Below are 16,790 nucleotides of genomic sequence, written 5' to 3'. Positions count from 1 at the left end.
ATATCTCTTTGATATCCCCAGAGTCAAACTTAATCTATGTAAACACTCTATGTAAATAAAGGGACCTAGTCTATGGAACTCACTCCCTTATAATGATTTGAAAAGCTGTCCAACTTCTGCCATATTCAAAAATAAAACCAAAAAGTACCTGTAGTACTTTTTAAGTACGAGGGAGTAATGCGCAAAGCGTCCCTCACCTGTGACGTCACAGCGTCATCTGACGCCATATCAACACATCGGCCATTTTGTCGTCAGTTCAGTCATGGCGAGGACTAACCCTTCATGCAAACTGCACCTACTATCAAGAAGAAGAAGATTTTGTGTTCCACCGATAGTATTATCGTAAGTAAGCACTTATATTTTATATTTTATTAAATTAATTGATTCTATTTTTCTGTAATAAAGGTCCAAAGGGTTGTTAAGGAACAAGGGTGTAGCGATACCGACGCTCAGTGCGCTCAACTCACACCAAAGTATCACCTGTGTAGCTTCTGTAATTAGTGTTAATTAGTTATGCTATAAGATAATGAAGCGAGTATAAGATTAACTCGCTACAAGGGTACTGTGTTGGGAGGTGAGGGCTGTTACTGGTGTCTGTGGGGATGTGAGGACTTGTACCAACCACTATCACCACCAGTACCTTGTCTTGCATCCTGCTTAGTATTCCTATTGAGATATGAAGTATTATTGCATTCATATAATTATTCATTCATTGTCATTACTATTTTTATGGGCTATGTTCTGTTACCCTAATGCTTTTTACCCCTGGGCATGTCCATTTACTCTCCAGCCCTTCACAAGCCACTGCTGCACCCCCTCCATGCCCATACTTACTGTGCTTATTCTTACAGGACTGCACTGCATTATGTGGTGCTCACTGCCTGGACACCTTGATACATGCATTATAGGGTTCTGGTAGTTGTTCTACTCACCAAGCCCTTCCAAGGCCAGGCTTGACATGTGAGAGCTTGGTCCAACAGGCTGTTGCTTGGACAGGCCCCTCAGGCCCACATATCCACCACCGCCTTGTTTGTCCGGCACTTCAAAATCAAATGTTTATTTACGTAAGGTACATACATATTTTTAGGTAAGGTACTCTTTATTTGGGTAAATTTATCTTCGTAGTATTTAGCTTTGGCTCGTCTAATTATCTTGGATAGCAATAACGAGTAATTCTTTGAGAATTCTTTGGAGACAATTCCTAACCTATACTTCTCCCAACCTATACTTCTTCTCAAGGTCATCTTCACTTCTTGAAGATGTTCAGGTTTTCTCTTGAAGATGTCGACGGTTGTTCCAGCAATACTGTATTTCTTTTATTGCTGAAAACCTGTTTTCAGCCATAAAAAAATAATCCTGAATCCAGAAAAAAATCCCTTTTGTATCGTCTGGAAATTTTCAAATATTGCTGATCAAACCTGAGTCTAAATTATTTGTATATATTATGAATTACAGAGGTCCCAGGACAGGGTTTTTAGGCACTCCACTTACATTTTCCCACTCTGACTTAACCCCCATTTATACAAACTCAGTCTTATCTTTTAGCTAATAATTTATTGTACACACCATACTCAGCCTGTGTAGGGTAGTTTATTGTGCATGTGTAGTATATATATTTGTGTAGTATATTTGGTATATTTAATGCCTCTAACCTCTCCTCATAGTTCTTGTCCTTCAGTTCTGGGAGCCCCTTAGTAGCATGTCTTTGCACCTTTTCCAGTTTGTTTATGTGCTTCTTAAGATATGGGCACCATACAACCGCTGCATATTCCAACTTTGGTCTAACAAAAGTCGTGAACAATTTCTTGAGTATTTCGCCATCCATGCATTTAAAAGCTCTGAATATTATCCTTTACCTGCAATTGGTTGTTGCTGTATTTATAGAATATGATTTGTTCTACTTTACATTTGTTTGTTCCTTTTTTTCAAAATTTCTTTCTGCCCCTCTCCTCACTGCCGTGTAGTTGTTTCTCTTTGTATTACTGGTATGTTTGGGGGTTTGGCCTCTTTGTATATTGATTCCATTTTTGTGTCTTTTGGTCTCTGTCCGTCTTGAAATTTCAGTTGAACAAATCCTGTTTCCTAGTTCTGCATCTTTGTTTTGGTATAAATGTTTTTGTTCCTTTATCATATATTTCACAAAATTGACATACTGTGCATTAATTCATCTCAATTACTTCCTTTCCTAACAGCAAGCCTTTCCAGTAAAATTCTTTGAATTCTTTTCTGACTTCTGGCCTAATGTTTGTTTTATCCTAGTGTGTATGATGCCTAGCGTGTGTCTGGTGCCTGTTGTGTTAAACCGAAGATAAATGCATAAGTATAGGTCAGTAATTTCTCCAGCTTTGAAAGGGGCTTTCATTATGCAGCAGTATTCCACTTTAGAGAGCACTAGCGTCTTGAAAACTATCATCATCGGTATAGCATCTCTAGTGTGAAAAGTTCTTGTTATCTATCCTGTCATTTTTCTTGCAGTTGTGACGGCTACTTTATTGTGTTCTTTAAATGTAAGGCCTTCTGACATCAGTACACCCAAATCCTTTACGTTGCTTTTCCGTTCAATGTTATGATTTGACTGAGTTTTGTAAGTGGTTTCCGTTTTTATATTTTTTATTTTTTCCGTAGCGCATGAGCTGAAACTTATGTTCGTTAATCACCATGTTATTTTCTGTAGCCCATAGAAAGACCTGATTTACATCTGATTGGAGGTTTGCCGTCTCCTCTATGTTGCCTACTCTCGTGAAGATTCTAGTGTCATCTGCAAAGGATGATCAAGTACTATAGGTTGTGTCCTTGTCTATGTCCGATATGAGGATGAGAAAAAGTATTGGAGCAAGCACAGTACGCTTGGGGACTGAGCTCTTTACGGTTGATGGTCCAGATTTTATTTTGTTGACTACTACACATTGGGTTCTATTAGTCAGGAAGTTGTATATCCATCTGCCTATTTTTCCGGTAATTCCTTTTGAACGCATTTTATGTGCAATAACACAATGGTCACATTTGTCAAAGGCTTTTTTTTGTCAAAGCGTTTTGTTTGTCTTCCATGGCATCTAGTGCCATGTCAGAGTGGTCCAGCAACTGTGATAGGCAAGAGCGCCCTGTTCTGAAACCATGTTGTCTGGGGTTATGGAGATGCTGTGATTCCATGTATTTTGTGATCTTACTTCTTAGCATTCTCTCAAAGACTTTTATGATGTGCGATGTTAGTGCTATCGGTCTGTAGTTTTTTGCCTCTGCCTTATTTCCTCCTTTATGGGGCGGTGCTATCTCTGCTGTTTTTAGTATGTCAGGGACAATGCCAGTATCTTGGCTTTGTCTCCAAAGAATGTGAAGGGCCTGCGATAACGTTTTTTACAGTTCTTGATGAATATAGAGTTCCAAGAGTCAGGGCCTGGTGCAGAGTGCATAGGCATACTGTCTATGGCTTCTTCAAAATCCAGTGGGGATAGGATCACATCTGATTTATGATTTGATGTTGGTATCATATCCATGAAAAATTCATTTGGGTTATCAATCAGATGGATGGAGAGCTACACTCGTGGTGTCCCATTTTCCCAGCACTCTGTCATATAATGCTTTGAAACTTTTGACGGATTTGGCCTCCACCACCTTCTCACCTAACATGTTCCAACCGTTTACCATTCTGTTTGCAAAAGTGAATTGTCTTACATTTCTTCGGCATCTTTGTTTAGTTCGTTTAAATCTATAACCTCTTGTTCTTGAAATTCCAGGTCTCGGGAAATCTTCCCTATCAAGTTTATCAATTCCTGTTACTGTTTTGTACGTAGTGATCATATCTCCTCTTTTCCTTCTGTCTTCTAGTTTGGAATATTTAATGCCTCTAATGTCTCCTCATAAATCCTGCCCTTCAGTTTTGGTATGAATGTTTGTGTGCCTTCATCATATATTTTGCAAAATATGGAATACATCTCATTTACTTTACTTTAAGAATATGGTTCGATCAATTAAAAACCCTCTTGTTCAAATTGCAAAGAGACTGAAAGAGATGCAGCATGCTCAATGGATTATATATTAGTGATTATTATTAGGATTATATATTAGTGAATCATATTAGTGATTCAATTATTATGGTCATAAAACAATAAACAAATAGTTTTGGTGTTATTACACTCTATTCACAGGTTATATATAAGTATCTGCATGTTTTGTTCACCATTACAAACCACTAAGTTGGTTTGATTTTTGTTGAGATTGTTATTTATGATAAGATTCCTTACGTTATCTGAGAATGAAGCTATGTCGGTATTGGGAAATCTATAGATGGCACTTATAGTCAAGGAGGATTTAAGGGATTTACTGGAGAACTTGGCAAAGGTATATTCACAATAGTCGTCTCTATTACTAATGAGACTATTGCAGATGAAGGTATCTTTGTAAGCTATTGCTATGCCACCTCCTTTTTTTATTAGGCCTGCAGTTGTGAATGGCTTTATTATCAGCCAAGTTGTAGCATACAACATAGCATATATATGTATATGGCATACATATATATATATATATATATATATATATATATATATATATATACACACATATATATATATATATATATATATATATATATATATATATATATTATGTTATGTTACAACATAACAGGCCAATTACACTGGATTAATCTTTGTGTTTAGATAGGAGATGCCTCGTATGGGCCAATAAGCCTTCTGCAGCCCCTATGTTTATCCCTTATGTATCCCCCCATGTTTTCACCTTCATTGTATTATCACCTGACCTAATGCGGGTATAAAATCAACTAATATATATATATATATATATATATATATATATATATATATATATATATATATATATATATATATATATATATATATATATATATATATATTCAAAATTCGTCAGTGTACTACATTTTTGTTGTTGCTTTTAGGTGATGCTTTTAACCAGTGTACGTGGGTCTGATTGTGCAACCACAGTTCGAAGAATAATGAAGATATGAACAAACGGCCTGTGGTCACTATACAGTCTGGAAGGGCAAAAGAAGAAATTGGCATTTCTACAAAAACAAGAACTATATAATGTTATTTTAAGTAAGTAACCAAAAAATTAAATAATTTTTTTAAAGTTTAAAATTCACTTAAAAATGTAAATTTTAAGTTAAAAAATTTTAACCAAAAAACTTAATATTTTTCATATTTGGAACCATTCCATAATATTTTCCCAAGCATAAATGATTATATTTCTATCACTTGCTCTTAAGATTGTTTCATTTAATAGAGGTTGGGCATAATTGTTCTCTGCTGCTAATAGAACTGACTGACTTAGCTATAGGAAAATGTAAACTTAATTGGTTTATCCATTACAGTATTTTGCAGTTTATTTCATGATCCTGTGCTTAATACTTGCATAAATAGTAGATTACAAAATGCATTTTTATATCATTAGTATTGAATAATAATAATGCAAATAATTGACTTATAAATGATGTACAATTAATTGGTAGGTGATATTATATTATTAATATTTTTTCATTCTTGCAAAGCCTTAACAAAGTCATTAACATGTTAATATAAACTTGATCACCTTCCACTTATTTTCTCATGTGCTACCTACATGTACAAAACCTTATTCCTAAATGCATATTTTGTTCTGAAACTTGTCCTTTATATGTTGTGTATCACCATCTCTGGAGAGTTTTATCTGATTGATGTATAAATTACTTTTAATTTTACAGAATATTATTGTTATACTGAATTTATTATTATATAAATAACTTAATTTTACAGAATCATCTATCAACGCACATCCACAAGTTGAGGAGGAGGATGTGACCTTCCAGATGTCTGAAGTACTGAAACAGGCACCAAACAGGCCTGGTGGATCTAGGTACAAGGTAAAATAATTTAAATTTTTTTTTTTTTTTACTAATTGTCCGATATATATATATATATATATATATATATATATATATATATATATATATATATATATATATATATATATATATGTCGTACCTAATAGCCAGAACTCACTTCTCAGCCTACAATGCAAGGCCCGATTTGCCTAATAAGCCAAGTTTTACTAAATTAATATGTTTTCTCTAATTTTTTTCTTATGAAATGATAAAGCTACCCATTTCATTATGTATGAGGTCAATTTTTTTTTATTGGAGTTAAAATTAACGTAGATATATGACCGAACCTAACCAACCCTACCTAACCTTACCTAACCTATCTTTATAGGTTAGGTTAGGTTAGGTAGCCGAAAACGTTAGGTTAGGTTAGGTTAGGTCGGTTAGGTAGTCGAAAAAACATTAATTCATGAAAACTAGGCTTAGTAGGCAAATCGGGCCTTGCATAGTAGGCTGAGAAGTGAGTTCTGGCTACTAGGTACGACATATATATATATATATATATATATATATATATATATATATATATATATATATATATATATATATATATATAATGTGTCGTACCTAGTAGCCAGAACGCACATCTCAGCCTACTATGCAAGGCCCGATTTGCCTAATAAGCCAAGTTTTCTTGAATTAATGTTTTTTCGACTACCTAACCTAACATTTTCAGCTACCTAACCTAACCTATAAAGATAGGTTAGGTTCGGTCATATATCTCTATTAATTTTAACTCCAATAAAAAAAGAATTGACCTCATACATAATGAAATGGATAGCTTTATCATTTCATAAGAAAAAAAATAGAGAAAATATATTAATTCATGAAAACTTGGCTTATTAGGCAAATCGGGCCTTGCATAGTAGGCTGAAAAGTGCGTTCTGGCGACTAGGTACGACATATATATATTATATATATATATATATATATATATATATATATATATATATATATATATATATATATATATATATATATATATATAATATGTATGTGTGTGTGTGTGTGTAATTACCTAAGTGTAGTTAAAGGATGAGACCGTCTTCCCAGCACTCTTTGTCATATAACGCTTTGAAACTACTGACAGTCTTGGCCTCCACCACCTTCTCACCTAACTTGTTCCAACCGTCTACCACTCTATTTGCGAAAGTGAATTTTCTTATATTTCTTTAGCATCTGTGTTAAGCTAGTTTCAATCTATGACCTCCTGTTCTTGAAGTTCCAGGTCTCAGGAAATCTTCCCTGTCGATTTTATCAATTCCTGTTACTATTTTGTATGTAGTGATCATATCACCTCTTCTGTCTTTTAGTTTTGGCATATTTAATGCCTCTAACGTCTCCTCGTAGCTCTTGCCCTTCAGTTCTGGGAGCCACTTAGTAGCATGTCTTTGCACCTTTTCCAGTTTGTTGATGTGCTTCTTAAGATATGGGCCAACTTCTGTTGTTGGGCACCACACAACAGCTGCATATTCTAGCTTTGGCGTAACAAAAGTCATGAACAATTTCTTTAGTATATCGCCATCCATGTATTTAAACGCAATTCTAAAGTTAGAAAGCGTAGCATAGGCTCCTCGCACAATATTCTTTATGTGGTCCTCAGGTGATAGTTTTCTATCTAGAACCACCCCTAGATCTCTTTATCAGAATTCTTTAAAGATTTCTCACATAATGTATAGGTTGTGTGGGGTCTATGTTCTCCTGTTCCACATTCCATAACATGGCATTTATTAACATTAAATTCCATTTGTCAAGTGGTGCTCCATATACTTATTTTATCCAGGTTTTCTTGAAGGGCATGACAATCATCTAAATTTCTTATCCTTCCTATTATCTTAGCATCATCAGCAAACATGTTCATGTAATTCTGTATACCAACTGGTAGATCATTTATGTAGACAATAAACATCACTGGTGCAAGAACTGAACCCTGTGGTACTCCACTTGTGACATTTCTCCTTTCCGATACATTGCCTCTGATTACTGCCCTCATTTTTCTATGTCAGAAAATTTTTCATCCATATTAGAAGCTTACCTGTCACCCCTCCAATATTTTCCAGTTTCCAGAACAACCTCTTATGTGGAACTGTCGAATGCCTTTTTTAGGTCCAAATAGATGCAGTCAACCCAACCATCTCTTTCCTGTAATATATCTGTTGCTCGATCAAAGAAACTGAGTAAATTCGATACACATGGATCTTCCAAATCGAAAACCATACTGTCTGTCTGAAATTATATCATTTCTCTCCAGGTGTTCTACCCATTTAGTTTTAATTATTTTTTCCAATATTCCAATTCCAATTTTTTCCAATAATGTGTGTGTGTGTATGTATATTTGTGTTGTTGAATATGACCGAAAGTCAGTCTTTCTGCCCCTCTCCTTACTGCTATTGTTGTTTCTCGCATCTTTGTATTGCTTGTATGTTTGGGCAATTTTTCCCCTTTTCCTAGTTCTGCATCTCTGCTTTAGTATAAATTTTGTTGTGCCATTATCATATATTTCACAAAACTTGACATACATCTCATTTACTTCATGTCCTAACAGCAAGTGTTTGTCAAATTCCTTAAGGAAATATCTGAGTTCCCCATAATGACCTCTCCACAAGTCAGGTTTTTCAACTGCTTCAAGCTCATTTTCTTCCAGATTATAATGCATTGCATACTTTATTCCCAAAAAGACATGGTCACTTTTACCCAAGTGACCATGTCACTTGGGTAAAAGGAGGGAGGTACTGAAAGGAGGAAAAGGGAGGTACCAAAGGAGGGAGGTACTGAATGATAAATATATCTTTCTCTTTCCTGGTAAATATAATATCCAGCATGGAGGGAACATCCCCTTCCCTCATCCTCGTAGCTTGTTTAACATGTAGAAACATGAATGTTTACAGGGTGAGGTTTACGAAATTATATATATATATATATATATATATATATATATATATATATATATATATATATATATATATATAATTGGTCTCTGGTCTCTCTCTCTCTATATATATATACATATATATATATATATATATACATATATATATATATATATATATATATATATATATATATATATATATATATTTTATATATATATATATATATATATATATATATATATATATATATATATATATATATATATATATATATATATAAAGTTTGTGTGTGTAATTTATATAAATAAATAATTAAATATTAATTTTGTTAATATCTTTTCAGGGAAAACTTGCAAGTACAATTCGTATACAAGAGGGGCAACAAGAGCCAGAGGATGTCTACTAAGAAAATATATAAGTCTTTATCCTCACACTCTTGATATATGGTCTTCTCTGGTCTCTCTATTTTCTCTCCTCACAAATGACCCTTTTTTTTTATTTCTTTTACGTTTCTCTCCTGTTTTTCTTGTCTTTTAATCTCTCCTTTCCTCCTCTCTTCTAACACCTCTCGTTTCCTGTCTCTTCTAGCTTCTCTCTTCCTTTACTTTTTATATTTGTGGTATTCATTTATGTCATTTTTATCTTGTATATTTTTCTTGTATCTTTTTCTTATCTTGTGTTTCTCTTCCCCTTCTCTTCAATGATTTCTCATTTCACTCCTCTCTCTGTTGTTTCTGTTCTGTCTTCTCTATCCTTGCCTTAATTTTGTTCTGTCTCCTCTTTTGTTGTGTGTGTGTCTTTCTGTCTCTGTCTGTCTCTCTCTCTCTCTCTCTCTCTCTCTCTCTCTCTCTCTCTCTCTCTCTCTCTCTCTCTCTCTCTCTCTCTCTCTCGCTCTCTCTCGCTCTCTCTCGCTCTCTCTCGCTCTCTCTCTCTGGCTCTCTTGCTCTCTCTCTCTCTCTCTGGCTCTCTCTCTCTCGCTCTCTCTCTCTGGCTCTCTTGCTCTCTCGCTCTCTCTCTCTGGCTCTCTTGCTCTCTCTCTCTCTCTCTGGCTCTCTCTCTCTCTCTGGCTCTCTCTCTCACTCTGGCTCGCTCTCTCTGGCTCTCTCTCTCTCTCTGGCTCTGGCTCTCTCTCTCTTTCTGGCTCGCTCTCTCTCTCTGGCTCTCTCTCTCTCTCTGGCTCTGGCTCTCTCTCTCTTTCTGGCTCGCTCTCTCTCTCTGGCTCTCTCTCTCTCTCTGGCTCTCTCGCTCTCTCTGGCTCTCTCTCTCTGGCTCTGTCTCTCTCTCTCTCTCTCTCTCTCTCTCTCTCTCTCTCTCTCTCTCTCTGGCTCTCTCGCTCTCTGGCTCTCTCGCTCTCTCTGGCTCTTTCGCTCTCTCTGGCTCTCTCTCTCTCTCTCTCTCTCTCTCTCTCTCTCTCTCTCTCTCTCTCTCGCTCTCTGGCTCTCTCTCTCTCTCTCTCTCTCTCTGGCTCTCTCTCTGGCTCTCTCTCTGTCTCTCTCTCTGGCTCTCTCTCTGGCTCTCTCTCTGGCTCTCTCTCTCTCTCTCTCTCTCTCTCGCTCTCTGGCTCTCTCTCTCTCTCTCTCTCTCTCTCTGGCTCTCTCTCTGGCTCTCTCTCTGTCTCTCTCTCTGGCTCTCTCTCTGGCTCTCTCTCTGGCTCTCTCTCTCTCTCTCTCTCTCTCTCTCTCTCTGGCTCTCTCTCTCTCTGGCTCTCTCTCTCTCTGGCTCTCTCTCTCTCTGGCTCTCTCTCTCTCTGGCTCTCTCTCTCACTCTGGCTCTCTCTCTCTCTCACTCTGGCTCTCTCTCTCTCTCACTCTGGCTCTCTCTCTCTCTCACTCTGGCTCTCTCTCTCTCTCACTCTGGCTCTCTCTCTCTCTCACTCTGGCTCTCTCTCTCTCACTCTCTGGCTCTCTCTCTCTCTCTGACTCTCTCTCTGGCTCTCTCTCTCTCTCTCTGGCTCTCATATTTCATTTGATTTAAAAATGTCTGAGATTTTTTACTTAATCTAAGTTATATTGCATGGTGCTAATATGAATATTATACATGACTGTTTTTTCTTTTCTTTCTCTTTCTCCCTTTCTTTCTTTCTCTTTCTTTCCTTCTCTCTCTTTTTCTTTCTCTTTCTACATGAATATTATACTTGACTGTGTTTACATTCACTTGTAGATTTTTATTTTTAGTTAATTAGTCCTAAACTTTTGATTAATAGATTTTTATTATTAGTCATAGAAAAACTATAGTGTTATATGTATACTCGGAAAATTTTACTTGTTTTAGTTTTAAGTAACAATAACTGCTTATTACGTCAGACTGATCTCAGCATGACATGAATCACAGGCTGCTTGATCACAAAATCTATTGTGTTCACATATTGCATATATAGATTTTTATAGATTTTTAAATTTTTACTTTTATATTGTTATAGATATAGTCTATATATTTCGAGCTATTACATATATTTTGTTGTATTACTCATTCTTAATTAAATAAATATAATATTTTAATTATCTTTTTGTACCCTATTTATTTGTAATTTACACATACATATATAGGATGTCCATTTCTTTCTCAGATATGTCTTCTTTCTTTCTCTCCCTTTCTATTTCAGATATGAATTACAAAATTATTATACCCTAATTTACCCTAAACGTTTTAATGTAGGTAATTAAAAGATTATAAAAAAGTTTTTAGAAATGTTAATTATTTACGTTCTAAGGTCGTATATAAAAGTTCTCAAAAAACCTTTTCTAAACGTAATTATTAACGTGCTGAAAACAATGAAATGTCGTTTTTAGGATGTTTTAAAAACATGAAAATGTTTGCTGGGATATATATATATATATATATATATATATATATATATATATATATATATATATATATATATATATATATATATATATATGTACATACAAAAGAATGGGGGTGGTAGGAGAAGATAATATTAGTGTTCAGTGAGAAACCACAAGGTCTCCTCTGAATACTTTTTATTTTCTTCTCCGAGGCTATGGGTCCCCACATTGGCACCAGAGGTGGTACCCTCACAAACTTTATATATATATATATATATATATATATATATATATATATATATATATATATATATATATATATGTCGTACCTAGTAGCCAGAACTCACTTCTCAGCCTACTATGCAAGGCTTGATTTGCCTAATAAGCCTAGTTTTCATGAATTAATGTTTTTTTCGACTACCTAACCTACCTAACCTAACCTAACCTAACGTTTTCGGCTACCTAACCTAACCTAACCTATAAAGATAGGTTAGGTTAGGTTAGGTAGGGTTGGTTAGGTTCGGTCATATATCTACGTTAACTTTAACTCCAATAAAAAAAAATTGACCTCAAACATAATGAAATGGGTAGCTTTATCATTTCATGAGAAAAAAATTAGAGAAAATATATTAATTCAGTAAAACTTGGCTTATTAGGCAAATCGGGCCTTGCATAGTAGGCTGAGAAGTGAGTTCTGGCTACTAGGTACGACATATATATATATATATATATATATATATATATATATATATATATATATATATATATATATATATATATATGTCGTACCTAGTAGCCAGAACTCACTTCTCAGCCTACTATGCAAGGCCCGATTTGCCTAATAAGCCAAGTTTTCATGAATTAATGTTTTTTCGTCTACCTAACCTACCTAACCTAACCTAACCTAGCTTTTTTTGGCTACCTAACCTAACCTTACCTATATATATAGGTTAGGTTAGGTTAGGTAGGGTTGGTTAGGTTCGGTCATATATCTACGTTAATTTTAACTCCAATAAAAAAAAATTGACCTCATACATAGTGAAAAGGGTAGCTTTATCATTTCATAAGAAAAAAATTATAGTAAATATATTAATTCAGGAAAACTTGGCTTATTAGGCAAATCGGGCCTTGAATAGTAGGCTGAGAAGTGAGTTCTGGCTACTAGGTACGACATATATATATATATATATATATATATATATATATATATATATATATATATATATATGTTAACATTTAAAGTACAGCTGGAAATGATCAAGAAGGCAAATGGGGGCGGGGGCCTTCAACAAGCCGCCGGCTTCCTGTCCTCATCGATCCACTAGTGTTATAGTAATCTTCAGCTAAACTCAATATATTATAGTTTACCATAAAGGTTCCTATCTGAAGAAAATGGTAAAGTTGATACCGCGGAGTATAAGCGTCCGCCGCCATTACAACGATCAATAAACATTGGCAGCGGGCGCATCCGATCCCACGATCGTCGTCGCCCCTAAATCAACAACATTGGCAGCGAGTTTCCTTCTGTGCAATCATAAGGACAAACCCTTCATGCAAACTAAACCTACTATCAAGAAGAAAAAGAAGAGTTTCCCTCTAACACACAACGCTGTTTTAGTCGTCGCTCCTCTATAGCACAACGTAACAAACACTTGAAACTCTTAGCATTCTCCACATAATCGCGACTCCAAACTGGTGCAGTCATCGGTAGGTAAAACCCTGCATGCAAACTGCACTTGCCATCAAGAAGAAGAAGAGTTTTTGAAAATCATCATGCGAACTGCACTTGCCATCAAGAAGAAGAGTTTCCGAAAATCTTAATGTGAACTGCACTTGCCATCAAGAAGAAGTGTTTCCGAAAATCTTTATGCGAACTGTACCTTTAATAAAGAATATGAAAACTCACCAGTGTCCAGAGTGTGGAAAAGGATTCAGTCGTTTTGGAAATATGAATAGGCACAGGATGGTGCATACGGATGATAAACCTCACGAGTGTCCAGAGTGTGGGAAGAGATTCAGTCGACCTGAAAATAAGAAGACTCACATGTTAGTACATACAGGGTGTAAACCTCACGAGTGTCCAGATTGTGGAAAAGAATTCAGTCTTCTTGGAAATATGAAGACTCACATGTTAGTGCATTCAGGTTATAAACCTCATGAATGTCCAGAATGTGGGAAGAGATTCAGTCGTCTTGGAAGTATGAAGACTCATATGATGATTCATTCAGATGAAAGACCTTTTGAATGTGCCGTGTGTGGAAAAAGATTTAGGGAACGTCGAAATATAATAAAGCACATGCTAGTGCATACAGATGATCAACCTCATGAGTGTCCAGAATGTGGGAAGAGATTCAGTCTTATTGGAAGAATGAGGACTCACATGTTAGTGCATTTGGATTATAAACCGCATGGGTGCCCAGAGTGTGGGAAGAGATTCTATCAACTTGCAAGTATAAAGAGGCACATGATGATTCATTTAGGCAATTGACTAGATATTTTGATTTAGGAGAAGATTCAGATAATTTGTTAAGTATAATATGGCACAAACCATTAATCCAATATACAATTTGAAAATTATGAGCTTCATGAAAATATGCTGGTATCAACTTGTCAGATGGGCATCCTACAATATTTGTTGTATTTTATGTGAGAAATAATACTAGTTTATTGATAAAGTAGGACGTTTTCTTTATGGAAGGCATTACTAACCTGTGTGCTAACTTTATGTAATCGAATAATTGGCTAATTGCCTTCTGGGCATACCGTATTATCAGAATGCCTGACAGCCGATTACCTGTCAGAACAGGTAATCCCTGTGTCCCTGAACAGCTGCTGTATGGAGAATTATGCCAGAACACTCATTCTGTTGAGGGGGGGGGGGGGGCAGAAGAAACAATTCAATGCTTCAAGGTGACCCTCAAAGACCTTGACATTATCACCAATACCTGGGAGTCACTGGCTTAGGATTGTCCAACTTGGGAAAGCAAAGTCACCACATTGGCCAATTTGGCAAAAAATAAATGGACTGGAAAGGCCCAGAAGAAACGTGCTGCATGCAAAGATAGAGTAACTACCTCCTCTGCAGTAGCACCTACCCACAAGTGTCCTATGTGTGGGTGAGCCTTCTGGATTGGTGTCAATCCTCCATACTGGATGATTGGTGTCAACCTCCATCATCTGGCACACAACCTTCATCCTAATATATTGAAGTCATGGTCATCTTCGTATTCGAAGGATGAAAATTTATTACCTACTATATTCTTATATGTCATAATTAACACTTAATATTCTTTTTGTCTATTGTCTCTACTTTTTAATTATTGAACTTAGTTACTAGCTTTATGTATTTTTATATACCTTTTCAATTACTTTTCTGCCTGAAATACTTTGTATATTAATGGCTTTGCAAGAATGTACGAAGACCAATGTTATGTACTCTCACAACCCTATGTACCTTCTTGTATATAAATAAAATAAAAAATAAAACATCTATCAGTTATAGTGCCCATCCATTACATTATTCATTTTATATTTATATGTACATTTAAAGTCTGCAATTAGTTATTTATAATTTTAAATAAATTAAATTATAAATACATTATTAAATTATATAATAAATTACAAATTAAATTATCAATCACAAATTATATTTAAAATTATTAATTTATAAATAAATTAATACATTTATAAATAAAATTTAACCCATTCTAAATTAGTTTCCAAGTTACATAAAATAGAGTTTGCTACAAAAAGTAAAGTTCTGCTATATGTGAGGTATTAAGGCTCATTTTTATATTTTGTTCTTTTATGGATGTTAGAGCTCTACAAATATTCTTGTATTTTTACAAAGATAAAATTAAATTGATTTTTTTTTGTTTTTTTTTTTATATTTATATGGATAATAATGTGCTTTCCATTTAAGTTCATTTAAGAAATATATTTAAATATAATATATTCTTTTTAGCTAAGTTAGGGACACTTTAATGTTGTAATATTATTATATATTGAAGCAGGAAGTAGAAAACAGTTTGGGATATACTCAAGATGCGACCAAGTTTAAACAAAAATAAATTTTATCTAGGAATTTGATGCTCGTTAGTATTTCTGATCTAAATCACCTTTAAGATTGACAAAACTTTCTATATTTTGTTTGGTAATAAATCATCAGATCAAATTAATCAAAGAATAGACAACATGTCCTGTCCGAAACGCTTTGCGTAATAGTGGCTTTAGGCATTGTATGTACTAGCTCTATCTATAAATCCATCAATGTTTGTATCACACCTTGTATGTATGTACTTTACCTGAATAAACATTTGAATTTGAATTTTGAATTAGACATCCAAATTAGTTATAAAGTAGATGGTAAATTCCTGGTGTCCTTATCGATAACAAGCTGAATTTCCAGAGTTACTTTCTAAATATAGGAAAGAGGTTTCCATAACTGGTGGCATTGTTTCTAAGATAAGATATTATAATAAATAAATAAATATAAATAAATAAATGTTTGTTCAGGTAAGGTACATAGATCTTGAGATGATTTCGGGGCTTTAGTGGCCCGCGGCCCGGTCCTCGACCAGGCCTCCACCCCCAGGAAGCAGCCGGTGACAGCTGACTAACTCCCAGGTATGTATTTACTGCTAGGTAAAAGGGGCATTCAGGGTGAAAGAAACTTTGCCCATTTGTTTCTGCCTCGTGCGGGAATCGAACCCGCGCCACAGAATTACGAGTCCTGCGCGCTATCCACCAGGCTACGAGGCCCCTGGCACACAACCTTCATCCTAATATATTGAAGTCATGGTCATCTTCGTATTCGAAGGATGAAAATTTATTACCTACTATATTCTTATACGTCATAATTAACACTTAATATTCTTTTTGTCTATTGTCTATACATACAAGAGATTTTACAAAAATTTATAGATTTATAGATAGAGCTAGTACATACAATGCCTAAAGCCACTATTACGCAAAGCGTTTCGGGCAGGAAAAACATTGACTAAAACTTAATACTAATTTAGTATAAAGAATAAAATGTGTTGAGAACAAATAAAAATAAAAAAAGAGGGGAACATGGCTGAAAAAGCAGCACAAATACAATTAGGTCGACAAACAGCGTTGTTTAAAAAAACATACATGAGTTGACAATAGAGGGGTAAGTAGGTTACAGGGAATTTATTAGGTAGTGCTTCATTTTTATCGTAAACTGGTTGAGAGAGGTACAGTCTTTAACATGAT

The 16,790-nt window shown here is 35.0% G+C and overlaps 1 long non-coding RNA gene across 1 annotated transcript; it reads left to right on the top strand.

Annotated features, from left to right (window-relative positions):
- The first annotated feature begins 225 nt into the window (after window positions 1-225).
- Window positions 226-9,779, top strand: LOC138371613 (uncharacterized). The gene is made up of 4 exons (XR_011230550.1): window positions 226-342; window positions 852-1,069; window positions 5,769-5,875; window positions 9,110-9,779. It is a non-coding gene; the product is annotated as an uncharacterized lncRNA (long non-coding RNA).
- Window positions 9,780-16,790: the final 7,011 nt, after the last annotated feature.

This window comes from Procambarus clarkii, chromosome 36 (assembly GCF_040958095.1).
Source record: "Procambarus clarkii isolate CNS0578487 chromosome 36, FALCON_Pclarkii_2.0, whole genome shotgun sequence".
NCBI classification, from domain to species: Eukaryota; Metazoa; Arthropoda; class Malacostraca; order Decapoda; family Cambaridae; genus Procambarus; species Procambarus clarkii.
This window is presented reverse-complemented; position numbering and strand designations above follow the sequence as displayed.